Source organism: Trichosurus vulpecula, chromosome 2 (assembly GCF_011100635.1).
Source record: "Trichosurus vulpecula isolate mTriVul1 chromosome 2, mTriVul1.pri, whole genome shotgun sequence".
In the NCBI taxonomy this organism is placed as follows: Eukaryota; Metazoa; Chordata; class Mammalia; order Diprotodontia; family Phalangeridae; genus Trichosurus; species Trichosurus vulpecula.
The window spans coordinates 305,359,277-305,377,842 of record NC_050574.1 but is presented as its reverse complement, the minus strand read 5'-3'; positions in this window follow the sequence as shown (position 1 = coordinate 305,377,842).

Here is an 18,566-nt window from a genome sequence, read left to right as displayed (position 1 = left end):
CCACATTATGAGTTCCTGGGCTGAACCTAAATGTTGGTAACTATGAATTGTATTGGGTCTGTCTGTTTGTAATTTGTTTAGGGCTCTCACTTGTGGTGGTGCTGAGGTGGAGATTCCGGGCAGCTGTAGCTAGGAGCCCTCCAGCTTGTAACCTAGATGCTGAGACTTTGTGAAACTCTGGTAACTATGTATTGGGATTTGAATCAGACAAGGTCTGTCTGTTGATGTTTGTACTTTGTTTGTATTTTGTTCTGAAGTTCAGGGTACTGGATTATTCCCCTGAACTAAGTGAATGATATTTGTATGTTGAATTAAAGTAAGCTTGTCAACCCCTTCGCGTAGCTTTCCTTAGTTAAGCAGATCAAAAGAACCTGTGCTTTTGCAGCATGCTGGTAGCATTCTTGTTGTTGGGCTTTCACCCCCACAACAGCTGCTAGCCGGATTGTTGAAACAAGGAGCCAAAAGTCCCTGTTTTTACGAAGCTCAGAGTCTAATGGCTGAGCAACATGCAAGCAAATATGTACAAAGAGGATATATGCAAAGTAAATTGGAGGTAGTTTCGGAGGGAAGGCACTAAAATCAAGGACCAGGAAAGACATCTTGCAGAAGGTATGACTTTAGCAGAGACTTGAAAGAACCCAGAGAAACCAGGAGTTCAGGTGAGGAAGAAGAGAGTTTCATGCAAGGAGACCAGTCAGTAAAAATCCTCAAAGAGTGATGAAGTATCACTTGTAAGAAACAGCTAGGAGACCAATGACACTGGATGACAGAGGGCAGCAAAATGTAAGAAAGTTGAAAAGGTAGGAAGAGGTCAGGTTATGAAGGGATTTCAACACCAATAGAGGATTTTAAAGTTTTTTTTTTCTGAAAATGATAAGGAGCCACTGATGTTTGTTGAAGGAGTGTGTATGTGTATGTGCATGCATGTGCATGTGGAAGAGAGGGGGAGAAGGAGGCAGATGGGAAGGGAGGAAGGGAGGAAGGAGAGAGAGAAAATGAGATAGAGGAAGGGAGGAAAGGAGAGGGGGAAGGGCAAGGAGGGAGAGAAAGAGAAAAAGAGAGGAGGGAGGGAAGGGGAAGAGGAGGGAAGGAGAGAAAAGGGAGGGAGGAAGGGGAGAACAGGGAAGGAAGGGAAAAGAGAGAGAGAGAAAGAGGGAGAGAGACAGAGAGAGAGAGAGAGAGAGAGAGAGGGAGAGAGAGCGCAATAAGAAGAGGGAGAGGGAGAGAGAATGTGGTCAGTTGCATTTTAAATCAAATTAACCACTGAGCAGAAGATAGATTGGAGTGAGGAAAGACTTGAGGCACATTACAGGTGTTTAAGAAATGGTTGGTGAATTAAATAAATTTTAATTCATTCTTTAACTCTTTTTTCCATTCCCTATAAAGCATTCGGAAAAGCCCTATCTCCTTTTGGAGAGTGGGAGCTATGTGTAGACCTTAGTTATTTCCCAAGTAGGGGGTGCACAGCTTGACCTCCCAGTTTTCTTTGTCTGGCTTTGATTTAATTCCCCAGTTCAATGTTGTTACTTCCTCCCTATTAAAAATAACACCTTATATTTATGTGGCATATTTAACTTTTCAAAACACTTTCATTACTATTTCTATTGGGAACTAACCCCAACAAACTCCAACTACTGCCTGAAAAGAGAAGATGTTGCACAGGAGCTGATTGACAAGTTAAAAATTTATTTAGAATCAGCAATGGGATAGCCATGATCCAACACAATGCCTCTGATCCAATCCAATCCATCCATCCATCCATCCAATGAATCATTTTAAATTTATGTATTCAATTTTTCTTTACCTGACTACAAGTTAGGCTTTTAATGAATGTCTTCTCTACCCTGCAGAATAAACAGGTTTTCCTGGTGATACCAAAATTGTTGTTGTTGTTGAGTAATGTCCAACTCTTTGCGACCCTATTTGGGGTTTCCTTGGCAAGGATACTGGAATGGTTTGCCATTTCCATCTCCAGCTGATTTTACAATTCAGGAATTGAGGCAAACAGGGCTAAGTGACTTGCCCAAGGTCACACAGCTAGTAAGTGTCTGAGGCCAGATTTGAACTCAGAAAGATAAGTCTGCATAACTTCAGGGCTGGCACTCTACCCACTGTACCACTTAGCTGCCCACACCAGTATTCCTGTGCCTAAATCATAGAACCATAAATGTAGAGTTGAAATGGATCTTAAAAATCATAGAGTATGATACTTCTTTTTAACAGATGAAGAAGCCCAGAGAAGTTGTTACTTGCATAAAGTAACACAGGGAGTAAGTGGTAGATCCAGGAGTAAACCCAGGTCCTATAACTCCAAGTTTAGCCTTTTTCCCACTGTCCCACTGTGTCTTCTCAATCACAAGAATAGTTCACCTATAGTCATCTTTCCTCTTTTTACTTTTAGACTCAGAGCAAAACATGTACAAAACAGTATAGACAGAAAGCCTACGCTCTAGAATCAAGCTTACCTCCATTGTTACAACACTAGAGTTGCTCTGCCCAGGCAAGGAGAGGCAAAGACCTGGTATTACTAATAAATATCATTGTGATAGTTATTACAGACAGTTATGAGAAACAAAAAAGCAAGTACCCCAGAGAGGCTAGGGAACATAAAAGCCTGTGAGTGATAATGCTAACTTGTCCCATAAAATCTTTGAAAATATTAATTAAGCCATAGCACTGAAGTGAAGTGAATAGACATAATTATTTTCCATTCCTCATGGTTAACCCCCTTTTCTAAGAATTCAGAGAAAGGAATGCTATAGGAAGATCAGTAGAAGAAATGAGAAAGTATAGCTTGGAGACAAGAATGCTTAGTAGGGGGATGATAGTGGTCTTCAAGAATTTTAAAGGCTGTCATGTGAAATTCTTCATGTGGATTTCTCCTACTTGGCCCTGGAAGGCTGAAACAAGAACAGTGGTTGGAAGTTACAGGGGCAAATTTAGATTTGATATGAAGAAAAACTTGTTCATAATTAAAGCCTCCCCAAATGGAATGGGCAACCAGAGGAGTAGATTCCCTCTTCCCCAGAGGCTGAATGATGGATGACTGTTTGTTAGGGATGTTGTTCAAGTATAGATTAGACTCGATGACCTAAGAGATATCTTCCAACTTGAAAATTCCATGCCTTAAGTCTAAGGACTGAGCCAGAAAGGAACTCATCATATTCAAGGGGAATTAATCTCAGTGGGCTTCTATATATAACATATGCCTTTTTTGACTTTTCCACCAACAATCATTTTAAGATTCTTTGCCTTCTCCACCATGTAAATTCATCATTGGGAAATGTCCTCCTCTTGCAAAACTCAATCAATTACATCTGATCATTACCCTCTGCCCTTCTGATTACAGGGTAAAACTATAAGCTCCTCCCTTTATGAAGGGACAGGAACATTACAATGTGGACTGTAGCAAGAATGACGGAAGCCTTGGAGAGATGTGCAAGGCAGTGGTTGGAGCTACTAGAGAGAGTAGGTCTGTGGATGCACTTTGAAGCCCAGGGGAGAAATATTTTTTTCCAGATGTGAAAGGCACGTAACTGTTTTATCACCAGACTCTCTAGAAGACTTACCTGAAACAGATGAACCTATGTGTATCCTGGGGAAGCAGTATGATCTTCAAGCAGAAAAAAAAAATCTAAGCTATTGTTTGATATAAGTGCTTTTCTCTGATTTACATAATGAAGGAAACTTTCATCAATAAGAGAAACAGGTCCATCACCAGATACTGCCTGGGGATGCTGTGGACAAATGATGTTGGCAGTCATCTGAAAGCACCTGGAAATAGGAAAGTTCCTGGATCCTCACACTACCCAGACTTTAGTCAACTGAGAGGAGAATGGAACAGTGGAAGACCAAAGTTTCCTTTGTGAGCAATACTCCCATTGAATAAATATCCTCAACTTTTGTGAAAAAAAATATCTTCATAATTTGTGTGAGCTCATCCAAAAGGAAATATTAAAGAGTTTGAAACTATTTCAGCTTGTTCAGAAACATCCAACTCACTGGCCTCTGACCAAACTGGAAGTGACAGACAACTACAGATGCAGAACTCACTACATTCACCAATATCCCATTTGAAAGAAGAAGACTTTGAGATTTTGAGTATGGAAATTAATGCTGCCTAGCCTTGGTCCACCACCTGCTACCATATTACAGAGACCCAGAGAGACAGGCAGAAACAGAGAGAGACACAGATAGAGACAGAGAGAGAGAGACAGAGAGAGAGAGAGACAGAGGGACAAAGACAGAAACAGTGAGAGACAGAAAGACAGAGAGAGACAGGAAGATAAAGAGACAGACAGACAGAAAGAGAGAGAATGCTATTGTCAGATGCTAATCAAACAGGACCACAATGCTTCTCAGTCTTATTTTAGGGACAATAAACCTATAGTAATTGTCTGGACTTCCAGAGTAGAAGTCTAGTCTTGTTTCAAAACCAGTTAGTGAGATATGGGTACCCTCTTTCTGCTTGTAACATGTTTGTTCACCTAGAAACAATTCTGGTTTCTCCTTTGGAGTTGTATCTTGGGAATCAATTCAGTTTCTTGATAAAATTAAATTGTCTGGATCAGGGGAAATAAAAGGGTTTATAAAATTATTTTAATAGGTACTTCAAGTAATTACAATTTTATATGAAAATACTTTTATCAAGGGAATGATAACAAGTGGACACTTCTTGCAACCTCATTTCTATTTGGGAGAAGCTTCCTTATTGCTATGCAACCATCACTGTGCCCCTTCCCCATCCCCACTTCACCTCCTTGGCTGCATATGATACATTTCACTCTGACCTCAAGCTGAGTCTGGATCATTTGCCTTGCTGTTTTTGGTTAGAGAAATAATCAGAGTGAAAAAAGGAGAGGGGAAAGGACAGATATCTTCCCAGACATGTCCTCATTTAACATTCAGATTCATTTTTTTTAAAGGTGTTTTATTTATTTTTAGTTTACCACACACGGTTCCACATAGTTTTGAGTTCCAGTTTTTCTCCCCTCCCTCCCCCCTCCCTCCCCAAGACGGCATGAAGTCTCATATAACTGTCATGTATAACTTCGCATTGAATTAATTTATGCTCTAGTCAAGTCGTGGAGAAGAATTTTGACCAATGGAATGAATCATGAGAAAGAAGAAACAGAACCAAAAAAAAACAAACAAAACAAACAACAAAAAAAACCCAAAACAAAAACAAAAGAGAAGCAGAAAAGGCGAGCATGTAGTGTGCCTCAGTCTGTATTCAAACTTCGCAGTTCTTTCTCTGAATGAAGATAGCATTCTCCATCGTGAGTCCCCTGGAATTGTCCTTGCCCCTTTAGGTTGCTGAAAGAAGCGCAGTATGTCAGGGTTGGTCCTCACGGAATCCACATATCTGTGGCTGTGCACAACGTTCTCCTGGCTCTGCTCCGCTCACTCAGCATTATGTCGTGTAGGTTTTTCCAGGTTGTTATGAAGTCTGCATCATCCCCATTTCTTATGGCACAATAGTATTCCATCACCTTCATATACCACAGCTTGTTCAGCCATTCCCCAATTGATGGGCATCCCTTTGCTTTCCAATTCTTGGCTACCACAAAGAGAGCTGCTATAAATATTCTTGTACATATGGGTCCTTTTCCCGCTTGCATGATTTCTTTGGGATACAACCCTAGAAGTGGTATTACTGGGTCAAAGGGTATGAACATTTCTATAGCCCTTTGGGCATAGTTCCACACCGCCCTCCAAAATGGCTGGATCAGCTCACAACTCCACCAGCAATGCAACAATGTTCCAATTTCCCCACATCCTTTCCAGCATTTATCATTCTCCTGATTTGTTATTTTAGCCAATCTGACAGGAGAGATGTGGTATCTAAGAGTTGTTTTGATTTGCATTTCTCTAATCAGCAGCGATCCAGAGCATTTTTCCATATGCCTGTAGATAGCTTTAATTTCTTCCTCTGAAAACTGCCTGTTCATATCCTTTGACCATTTCTCAATTGGGGAATGGCTTGTATTCCTATATATTTGGCTTAGCTCCCTGTATACTTTAGAGATGAGGCCTTTATCAGAGATACTAGTTGCAAAGATTTTCTCCCAATTTTCTGCTTCCCTCCTAATTCTTGTTGCATTGGCTTTTTTTGTACAAAAACATTTCAATTTGACATAATCAAAATTATCCATTTTGCATTTTGTAATGCTCTCTATCTCTTGTTGGGTCATGAATTCTTTACTTTTCCACAAATCTGATAAGTACACTATTCCTTGCTTTCCCAAATTATTTAGAGTATCAACTTTTACTCCTAAATCATGAACCCATTTTGACTTTATTTTGGTATATGGTGTAAGATATTGGTCTATGCCCAGTTTTTTCCCTACCATTTTCCAATTTTCCCAACAGTTTTTGTGAAATAGTGAATTATTAGCCCAGAAACTGGCTTCTTTGGGTTTATCAAAGAGTAGATTGCTAAACTTGTTGATTTCACCTACTTGTGTACCTATCCTATTCCACTGATCCACACCCCTGTTTCTTAACCAGTACCAGGCAGTTTTGATGACTGCTGCTGTGTAGTACAGTTTAATATCTGGTGTGGCTAAACCACCATCTCTAGCATGTCTTTTCATTAATATCCTAGATACTCTAGACCTCTTGTTTTTCCAAATGAATTTTGTTATTATTTTGTCCAGCTCGGTAAAAAAATTTTTTGGTAGTTCGATTGGTATGGCACTGAATAGATAGATTAATTTAGGTAGAATTGTCATTTTTATTATATTAGCTCGGCCTAACCACGAGCAAGTGATATTTCTCCATTTATTTAGATCTGATTTTATTCGCGTGAAAACTGTTTCATAGTTATGTTCATATAGGCCCTGGGTTTGTCTTGGCAAATAGACTCCCAAATATTTTATAGTGCCTTCAGTAGCTTTGAATGGAATTTCTCTTTCTATCTCTTGCTGTTGGGCTTTGTCAGTAATGTATAGGAATGCTGAGGATTTATGCGGGTTTATTTTATATCCTGCAACTTTGCTAAAGTTGTTTATTATTTCAAGTAGTTTTTTACTTGATTCTCTAGGATTCTCTAGATAAATCATCATATCATCTACAAACAGTGATAATTTCATTTCTTCTTTTCCTATTCTAATTCCTTCAATTTCTTTTTCTTCTCTTATTGCTACAGCTAATGTTTCTAGAACCAAATTGAATAATAGGGGTGATAATGGACATCCTTGTTTCACCCCTGATCTTATTGGGAATGCATCTAGTTTATCCCCATTACAAATAATGCTTGTTGATGGTTTTAGGTAGATGCTATTTATAATTTTGAGGAAGGTTCCCCTTATTCCTATGCTTTCTAGTGTTTTTAATAGGAATGGGTGTTGTACTTTGTCAAAGGCTTTTTCTGCAGTCTATTGAGATGATCATATGGTTTCTGCTAGTTTTGTTGTTGATATGGTCAATTATGCTAATAGTTTTCCTAATATTGAACCAGCCTTGCATTCCTGGAATAAATCCTACCTGGTCATGGTGTATTATTCTCGTAATGAGTTGCTGCAATCTTTTTGCTAATATTTTATTTAAAATTTTTGCATCAATATTCATTAGAGAAATTGGTCTATAATTTTCTTTCTCTGTTTTAACTCTACCTGGTTTGGGTATTAGTACCATATTTGTGTCATAAAAAGAATTTGGTAGGACTCCTTCTTCACCTATTTTCCCAAATAGTCTACAAAGTATTAGAATTAGTTGTTCTTTAAATGTTTGATAGAATTCACATGTAAAACCATCTGGCCCTGGAGATTTTTTCCTAGGGAGTTCTTGATGGCCTGCTCAATTTCTTTTTCTGATATGGGGTCATTAAGAAATTTCACTTCCTTCTCTGTTAGTCTGGGCAGTTTATGTTTTTGTAGATATTCATCCATATCTCTAAGGTTGTCAAATTTATGGGCATACAGTTGGGCAAAATAATTCCTAATTATTGTTTTGATTTCCCCTTCATTAGAGGTGACCTCACCCTTTTCATTTTTGATACTGGTAATTTGATTTTCTTCTTTCTTTTTTTTAATCAAATTGGCCAAAGGTTTGTCAATTTTATTGGTTTTTTCATAAAACCAGCTCTTTGTTTTATTTATTAATTCAATAGTTTTCTTGGTTTCAATTTTATTAATCTCTCCTTTGATTTTCATTATTTCTAATTTGGCATTTAATTGGGGGTTTTCAATTTGCTCTTTTTCTAGCTTTTTCAGCTGTCTGCCCAGATCATTGATCTCCTCTTTCGCTATTTTATTCATGTAGGCATTTAGAGATATAAAACTTCCCCTAAGAGCTGCTTTTGCTGCATCCCATAAGTTTTGGTATGTTGTTTCATTATTGTCATTCTCTTGAATGAAATTATTAATTGTTTCTCTGATTTGATCTTTGGCCCACTCACTCTTTAGAATTAAATTATTTAGTTTCCAATTAGTTTTTAGCTTATTTTTCCATGGTACTTTATTAAAAATGATTCTTATTGCATCATGATCTGAAAAGGATGCATTGACTACTTCTGCTTTTCTGCACTGGATTGTGAGGTTTTTATGCCCTAGTACATGGTCAATTTTTGAGTATGTGCCATGTACTTTTGAGAAGAAAGTATATTCCTTTTTATCCCCATTCAGTTTTCTCCAGAGGTCTATCATATGTGCCTTTTCTAAAATTCTGTTTACCTCCTTAACTTTTTTCTTCTTTATCTTGAGGTTAGATTTATCAAGTTCAGAAAGGGGGAGGTTGAGGTCTCCCAATATTATAGTTTTGCTGTCTATTTCTTCTTGTAACTCCCTTAACCTCTCCTCTAAGAATTTGTATGCCTTACCACTTGGTGCATATATGTTAAGCAATGATATTGCTTCATTGTTTATGGTGCCTTTTAGCAGGATATAATGTCCTTCCTTATCTCTTTTAATTAGATCTATCTTTACTTTTGCTTTGTCTGAGATTAGGATTGCTACACCTGCTTTTTTTACTTTAGCTGAGGCATAATATATTTTACTCCAGCCTTTTACCTTAACCCTATGTGTATCCCCCTGTTTCAGATGCGTTTCTTGTAAACAGCATATTGTAGGATTATGGTTTTTAATCCATTCTGCTATCTGCTTCTGTTTTGTGAGAATGTTCATCCCCTGCACGTTCAGGGTTATGATTACTATCTGTGTCTTTTTCTCCATCCTAATTCCCCCTGTTTATGCTTTTATTTCTCCCTTTCCCCTTCTCCTCCCCAACTAAGTTTTGCTATTGACCGCCGCTTTCCTCAGTTAACCCTCCCTCTTTATTCCCCTCCCTTATCTTACCGTTACCCACTTGCTACTTCTCCTCTTCCTTCTGCCCTCCCCCCTCCCTTTTTCCCCCCTTTCCCTCCCACTTCCCGTAGGACAAGTTAGATTTCTAAACTTATCAGAGTATGTTATTCCCTTCTTGAGCTAGATCAGATGACAGTAAAGCTCAAATACTGCTCTTCTCCCTCCCTTCTTTCCCTCTACTATAATATGTTTTTTTTGCCACTTCCTTTGGTGTAATTTACCCTTTTCTACAACCTCCTTACCACTTCCCTCATAGCCCTCCCTTTATATCTCTTATTTATATTTTATATCTTTACATCAGTTAATTTATACAGGCATTCACAACCTATGTATATCCCTTTCATTTGTCACAATAGTTGTACCATTCACAAGAATGACTTATATATGTATATGTATATATATGTATATATATACATATATACATATATACATGTATATGTACATATATATACATATATACATATATACATGTATATGTACATATATATATATACATATACATATACATACATATATATATATATACACAAAAAACATACATAAGATGATATAATCCCACATAAAGATGTAAACAACCTAACCTTATTGGTTAATGAAGTTTGTGGGGTTTTTCCCCCTGGTTACCTTTTTATGTCTCTCTTGAGGTTTGTATTTGGAGATCAAATTTTCCATTGAGTTCTGGCCTTTTCATCAGGAAGGTCTGGAATTCCCCTATTTCATTGAATGTCCATCGCCTTGCCTGGAAAATTATGCTTAGTTTTGCTGGGTAGTTGATCCTTGGTTGTAGTCCCAGCTCCTTTGCCCTTCGGAATATCATATTCCAATTTCTCCTGTCTTTTAATGTGGAAGCTGAGAGATCCTGCGTGATCCTGACTGTAGTTCCACGATATTTGAATTGCTTCTTTTTGGCTGCTTGAAGTATTTTCTCCTTGAGTTTATAGCTCTGAAATTTGGCTATAATATTTCTTGGTGTTTTCAATTTGGGATCTCTTTCAGGGGGTGATCGGTGAATTCTTTCAATGACTATTTTGCCCTCTGGTTCTAGGACCTCTGGGCAGTTGTCTTTGATAATTTCTTCGAAGATACTGTCAAGGCTCCTTTTTTCATCGTGGATTTCCGGTAGACCAATAACTCTCAAATTGTCTCTCCTGGATCTATTTTCCAGGTCAGTAGTTTTGCCAATCAGATATTTCACATTTTTTTCTATTTTTTCATTCTTTGCGTTTTGTTTTATTACTTTTTGATGCCTCATAGATTCATTAGCTTCTACTTGATCAAGTCTAATTTTAAATGAGTTAGTGTTTACATTTTGCTTTTGAGCCTCCATTTTCAATTGGTTGATTTCACCTCTCAAGGTGTCCTTTTCTCTCTCTAGATTCTGAATCTCCATAGCCATTTCGCCAATCTTATTCTTTAGGGACTTTTCCATTTTTTCCATGTTTTCTTTTACCTCCCTAATTTGGTTTTTAAAATCCTCTTTTAGCTCTTCCAGCAGTGCTTTTTGGGCTGGAGACCAGATCATATTAGCTTTTGAGGTATCTGATGTATCTACCGTGTCACTGCTATCTTCTTCTATGTCGATATTTTGATCCTGCCTGTCTCCATAAAAAGAATCTATTGTCCTCGGTTTTTTTGTGTTCTTCTTCATGTTGGTTTGCCTTTTGCTGGCTTTACAATGAATTTCTATCTGTGGATCTCAGGGCTTTCTGTCCCAGCTTTCTTATTCTGGGGGTTGTGAGTCTAGAATTATAACCTTCAGTTTCCTGAGGTGTGGGGGAGGGGTCTGGCTCCCTGGCATCTCACTCCCTATGGGTGCTCTCCAGCACTTGCTTTTCAGCAATGGTCTCAGCTGTTTGTTGTTTGAGCTGATGACTGGCGCTTCCCCTGGGGGAGCAAGGTTATGTCTGGGCTCCTGGCTTGGCCCCCTGCCGACTCTTCCCCTCTGGGACTAATGAGCTTCTAGTATTTGTCCTGTGAAGCCCCGCTACTCTCTCCTCTGTTTCAGTTCTCTTTTTTTTTCCCGAGGAATTCTCTGGGTGAGGGGGGGAGGGGTTAGAGCCGGTTACCTGGCCATTGAGTCTTCCGGAAGTTCAAGAAGCCGAGTTCCTGGGTTTCGCAAGCGTCAGGGCTGGGTGTTTTCGCGGCTGGTGGCGTTGCGCTGCCTCTCGTCGCTCCCACAGACTGCCGTCCTGTGTTGGGAGTCCTGGGGATCTCTGCCGGTTTTGGGCGCCCAGCTTTCTCCCAGCCCATCTCCCACGTGGATTTCCCGGCCAGCCGCTTCCGCCTTGGTCTGGAGCAGCTCCGCACCGAGCACTCTCCGAGCCTGCAGGTTCGTTCTTCTGGTCTTTCAAACTCTCCCGGCTCGGAAATTTGCCCCACGCAGACTGCTCGCGGTTTCTGACTCTCTCAAATCTGCTCAAATTCACTTTTTTATGGGAATCTGACAGACCTTGTGAGAGAGCTCCGGTAAGAGGCTGCCTTCATGCGGCCATCTTGGCTCCGCCCCTCAGATTCATTTTATACTTCATTGGCTACTCTACCAGGCTTCCTCCCCACCTCTGCTTTTCAGCTTTCTTTTGTGTATCATCTTCCTTCATTAGATAAAAAGCTCCTTGAGGGCAGGGATTATATTTTTTTCATATTGGTAGCCCCAGCACTTAGCACAGCTGTAGCACATAATGGACAGTTAATAAATGTTTATTCACTATTGACTATATATCTACTATTATTCCTCTTGTAATATAAGCAGTTGTTGACAAATTGGCAGAGTAGTGGTGGAAGTGAGAAGCCAGCACCCATTTCAAAAATGATAATGGTGAGGCAGAGCCAAGACGGTGGCTGGAAAGCAGGGACTAGCATGAGCTCCCTGCCAAGTCCCTCCAAAAACCTATAAAAAATGGCTCTGAAACAATTCTAGAACTGCAGAACCCACAAAATAGCAGTGGGAAGCAGGGCTCCAGCCCAGGACCGCCTGTATGGTTGCTGGATGAGGTCTATCGCACACAGAGCTGGGAGTGGAGCAGAGCCTAGTGTGGGCCGCGCGGACCAACCAGACCAGGAGCAGGGTGGAGTGGGCCCTACCACCCTGAATCAGTGGCAGTTGCCAGACTTCTCAACCCACAAACACCAAAGACAACAGAGAAGGTTAGTGGGAAAAGCTGCTGGGGACAGGGTGATAGAGTTCCCAGTTCAGCCACCACCCAGGGGCAGTGGAGGTGAGGCAGCTACAGAACTACAGCTGCAGTTGCATTCCGGTCCTAGGCCCACCTGGTGGGAGGAATTAAGTGGAGGATCAAAGCAGGAGTGCAAAGCCTCCTTAAGATCTGAGTCCAGTCCAGGTTGGTGGTTCTTGGGGAAGGAGGAGTGCTGGTGTGTCAGAGCTGATTGTAACAGCTCAGGAAACAACAGCACATACCCTTGAGCTTAGAACAAAGTACTTTTTACTCTACAAGCAGTCATACCCCGCTGAAAAACTCAAGGGTCAAGTAAGTTGGCTGGGAACATGGCCAGGCAGCAAAAATGCACGCAGATTCAGTCTCAGACTTTGGAATCTTTCTTTGGTGACAAAGAAGACCAAAACATACAGACAGAAGAAGTTAACAAAGTCAAAGAGGCTACAACAAAAGCCTCCAAGAAAAACATGAACTGGTCTCGGGCCATTCAAGAGCTCAAAAAGGATTTGGAAAAGCAAGTTAGAGAAGTAGACGAAAAATTGGGAAGAGAAATGAGAAGAATGCAAGAAAACCATGAAAAACAAGTCAATGACTTGCTAAAGGAGACCCAAAAAGATACTGAAAAATATACTGAAGAAAACAACACCTTAAAAACAGACTAACTCAAATGGCAAAAGAGCTCCAAAAAGCCAATGAGGAGAAGAATGCCTTGAAAGGCAGAATTAGCCAAATGGAAAAGGAGGTCCAAAAGACCACTAAAGAAAATAATACCTTAAAAATGAGATTGGAGCAAGTGGAAGCTAGTGACTTGATGAGAAATCAGGATATTATAAAACAGAACCAAAGGAATGAAAAAGTGGAAGACAATGTGAAATATCTCATTGGAAAAACCACTCACCTGGAAAATAGATCCAGGAGAGATAATTTAAAAATTATTGGACTACCTGAAAGCTATGGTCAAAAAAAGAGCCTAGATATCATCTTTCAAGAAATTATCAAGGAGAACTGCCCTGATATTCTAGAGCCACAGGGCAAAATAGAAATTGAAAGAATCCATCGATCTCCTCCTCAAATAGATCCCAAAAAGAAATCTCCTAGGAATATTGTCGCCAAATTCCAGAGCTCCTAGATCAAGGAGAAAATACTGCAAGCAGCCAGAAAGAAACAATTTGAGTATTGTGGAAACACAATCGGAATAACTCAAGATCCAGCAGCTTCAACATTAAGACATCGAAGGGCTTGGAATGCGATATTCCAGAGGTCAATGGAGCAAGGATTAAAACCAAGAATCACTTACCCAGCAAAACTGAGTATCATGTTCCAAGGCAAATTATGGATTTTCAATAAAATAGATGACTTTCAAGCTTTCTCAGTGAAAAGACCTCAGCTGAATAGAAAATTTGACTTTCGAACACAAGAATCAAGAAAATCATGAAAAGGTAATCAAGAAAAAGAACAAGAAAAAGAAATTGCAAGGGACTTACTAAAGTTGAATTGTTTTGTTTACATTCCTACATGGAAAGATGACGTGTATGATTCATGAGACATCAGTATTAGGGTAGCTGAAGGGAATATGCATATATATATATATATATATATATATATATATATATATATAGAGAGAGAGAGAGAGAGAGAGAGAGAGAGAGAGAGAGAGAGAGAGAGAGAGAGGGCACAGGGTGAGTTGAAGATGAAGGGATGATATGTACGCATATACATATTGAAGATGAAGGGATGATATCTAAAAGAAATAAAATAAAATTAAGCGGTGAGAGAGGAATATATTGAGAGAGGGAGAAAGGGAGAGATAGAATGGGATAAATTATCTCGCATAAAAGTGGCAAGAAAAAGCAGTTCTGTAGGAAGAGAAAGAAGGCAGGTAAGGGGGAATGAGTGAATCTTGCTCTCATCAGATTTCACCTGAGGAGGGAATACCATACACACTCCATGGGGTATCTTACCCCACAGGAAAGAAAGGGGAAGAAGATAAAAAATGGGGGATGACAGAAGGGAGGGCAGATGGGGAGGAGGTAATCAAAAATAAACACTTTCGAAAGGGGACAGGGTCAAGGGAGAAAATTCAATAAAGGGGGATAGGTTGGGAAGGAGCAAAATATAGTTAGTATTTCACAACACGAGTATTGTGGAAGGGTTTTACATAATGATATGCATGTGGCCAAGTTGAATTGCTTGCCTTCTTAGGGAGGGTGGGTGGGGAGGGAAGAGCGGACAGAATTTGGAACTCAAAGTTTTAAAAACAGATGTTCAAAAACAAAAAAAGTTTTCACATGCAACTAGAAAATAAGATACACAGGCAAAGGGAAGTAAAAATTTATCTTGCCCTACAAGAAAGGAATGGAAAAGGGGATGGGAGGGGAGTGGGGTGATAGAAGGGAGAGCTGACTGGGGAACAGGGCAACCAAAATATATGCCATCTTGGAGTGGGGGGGGAGGGTAGAAATGGGGAAAAAATTTGTAATTCACACTCTTGTGAAAATTAATGCTGAAAACTAAATATATTAAAAAATTCAAAAACATTTAAAAAATGAGAATGGACATCCTTGGTATTGAGTTACTATACTACTGTCTTTGAGAACAGTAGAAGAGGGGAAGGCTACAATCTAAATACGGAATTTTACAGTATTTCTGAATATATTACTTTTCACTTCATGAATCCAATCTGGTATATTTCTTCTGTTTGTTCAATCATAACAAACATGTAGCTAAAGAAATTTCACACCTAGGACCTAGTTTATTAGTGGAGATGGCATTCATATGAAAATGCAATACCAGACTACTCTGGACTCATCTTTGTATGTCAATGAAGGCCCAGGAAGAGGCATTTTCAAGAAGTTGTCCAAAAAGTCGGTTCGACTCAAAGACATATAAATTTCCTTCTAGCTCTAAATTAGGATTCTTTCATCTGGAAACTAGTTAAGGTTCTCAGTAAAAGATTTGTATCATTGATATCTAGGAGAGCAGAGACGCCCAAAATGCATCTGTCAAACAATGTAAGGTGTCTATGGAGAGATGGGAAAGAAGGAGGGAGGAAGAAATGGAATACTAGACTGAGGAATCAGAAGACCTGAATTCTAATCTGAGCCATTAACAAACTCTCTGGTCCTGAGCAAGTTATTTTCCTTCTCTGGCTTCAGCTTCCTTATTTCAAAAATGAAAACATTTTACTAGATTGCCTCCAAATTTGAAGTGCTGTGATATGGCCATGGCTTATTGCTTCAGCCGTGCAAAGCTTAGCACACTAACCTTTAGACATCCTATTAGATGTCACCTTTTCTTCACCTTATGTGGCTTTGGGAGGATATCTGAACTCCATAAAGGTATTACGGCACAGTGCAAAGAGGGGCCAGTCTTAGAATTTGGCAGATCTATGTCCAAATCTTGCCTCTGATACATATTAAGTCATATAATCCTGGGCAAAAGTCACTAAACTTCCAAGTTCAACTGATCTACATCAATAAAAGGAGGTTCTCCAGCACACAAAAATTGAAATAACAAGTTTGTACCCTCTTCTCCGCCCCAAAAAACAAAAATCCAAATTGCATTCTGATAAATTAATCAAGGCCTGGAAAGGAATCAAATTAAATTGTCATTCTTAATAGTCCATTTTCCCCCACATTAATAATTCTGAGTGAGCCAAAAGTCCCCACCCTGCTTCAAATAGCCAACCAGAACAGAGTTCAAATTTACCAATAAGGTGTGGAAGATCTAAAATCAGGTAGGAACAATTTCAACATTTGTTACATCTTTATATTCAATACAATCTAGCATTTTATTGATGGCATACTGTTGGGCATTGTCTTGTTCTTTAGGTGTCGATTTTCTTACCCAAATAGAGCATAAGCTATTTGAGGGTAAAAACCATGTTTTCTCTTTTCCTAGTATTATCTACAATGCCTAAAATAGATAAGTCCTGACAAGGGGAAACTCCACATTGAATATGTGTTGGAATGTATTATGCATGGAAATGTGTTTGTGTTTATCTGCAGAGATGCTAATAGCATTACTTTATATCATAGAGTGAGAAAGAAATTTTCATTGACCTGTAATTCAGTTTTTCTATGTATATTGTCTTTCCACCTGATTTGGAAGCTGTTTGAGGACAGGAATAGGTCACAAGAACAAAACAGTAGAGATGGCTTGACAGTGGATAGGGTGTTAGCCAAGGAGGCAGGAACACCTAGGTTCAAGTAAAGCCTCTGACACATCCTGGCTGTGTAACCCTGGACAAGTCATTTGACATGTCAGTGTTCTAGGCAACTCTATAGGACTATAGTTACTAAGATGGTGAAGGAGTTTCTTCACCAGGGAGTATCCTTGCCCCTAAGAGTCCTTATCCCTATGCCCACTGCCTTTCCACCTAATTTGGAAGCCACTTGAGAGCAAGGAAATATGTCAGAAGTAAAGAAGCATCCCGTAATAGATTTATTTAATCTATGTCAGTATTTTGATTTCTCTAGTACTTAGAAGAGTATTTTGCACCAAGTGTATAGATATATATACATACACACACATACATATATACGTGCATACATACATGTGTGTATGCATATATGTGTATGTGTATATCTATGGATGTGTGTGTAATTATGTATCTTTATGTGTATATCTATATGTATGTATATGTATTGTATATGTGTACATATGTGAATGTGTATACATGTATGTGTATATTGTGTATATGCATGTGTATTGTATATATATGCATGTGTAGGTATATGTGTACATATATGTACGCATATACATATTGGTATATTGGTATAAATATTGGTATATTTATTTGTATGTATAGACATAAATAATATACATATACACAATATATGTATATATGTATCTTTGCATGTATATGTATGTGTTTATGTGTGTATATATATATATATATACACATACACAACATACTGAAGATTACAGTGATATTTCAGATCTGAAAATTAACATGTGCAAATATAATCAGGCCCAGAAGGACGTCTTGACTATCTGTCTTTCATTTTGCCTGATAATTTGAGTTACCAAAGGAACTCTGAGCGCAGTTGCTTATTGCCATTTTAAAGAAGCCCCAGGCTTTTCTAGGCTTCACAGCTTAGTGAGAGGCTGATGATGCTGGACCACCAAAGCCAATCATTTTCAAGGGGTAAACAACCTTTCAATTAAGAAAATGTCACGATTTCTCCTGGCATTTGAAGACATGGATCGGCATGGAATAATTGGATTTGGAGTCAGAAAATCTTGGCTTAAATGCTAGCATTGATATTTGGTACCTATGAATTAATGAATGAAATGAATGAATGAATGAAAGAAAACCATTTATTAACAACTTAATATATATCAAGCACCATGATAAGCACTAAGGATACAAATACAAAAGGAAGAGTCTCTGTCCTCGAGAAGCTACGATCTACTAAGGGGAGACAAAACATATAGGGGAGTTTTTACCAGGGATTTGTGTTTGGGTTTAGAAAGTCACAGGGAAAGTTCATGGAACCATAAGGGAATATATTGACATACCGTTTCTAGAATCAATGGCAAGATTTATTTAGTTCTAGTTCCAGAATCATAAAGAGTCACATGTATGTCAACAGACAAGATGATGGTTAGGCATTACCTGGGCAACTCACTTACCCTCCAATGTCTTTAATTTCCTAATCTACAAAATGAGAAGCTTGAACTAAATTCTAAAACTTAGGTTCTTTCTAGTCCAAAGCCTTAAAATTCTATGAAGACACAAGTGTTACCAGTCAGGAAATGATTCCTTCTGGTAAAAAGGGGTGGTGGGATGCACATAGGTGTGAGCAATATAGGGTTGGGAAACTGACTAATGATTACTAATCACTGACTCAAAAAAAGGTAATCTGCAATAGCTCTCAGCGTCACTGGGCAGGTATATGGAGGTGGCAATTAGCTCATGTGCTCATGCAAACTGACTGACATGTCATGTTCAACATGAATGCCATAGGTTGTTAACTCTTCTTTTTCTCCCTGTTACTATTAACAGAGAAATTAGATTCAAATCCAAGTTCTACCAGTGGTTTGCAGTGTGATCTCAGGAAAGTCACTTCTCAGTTTCTGAAGG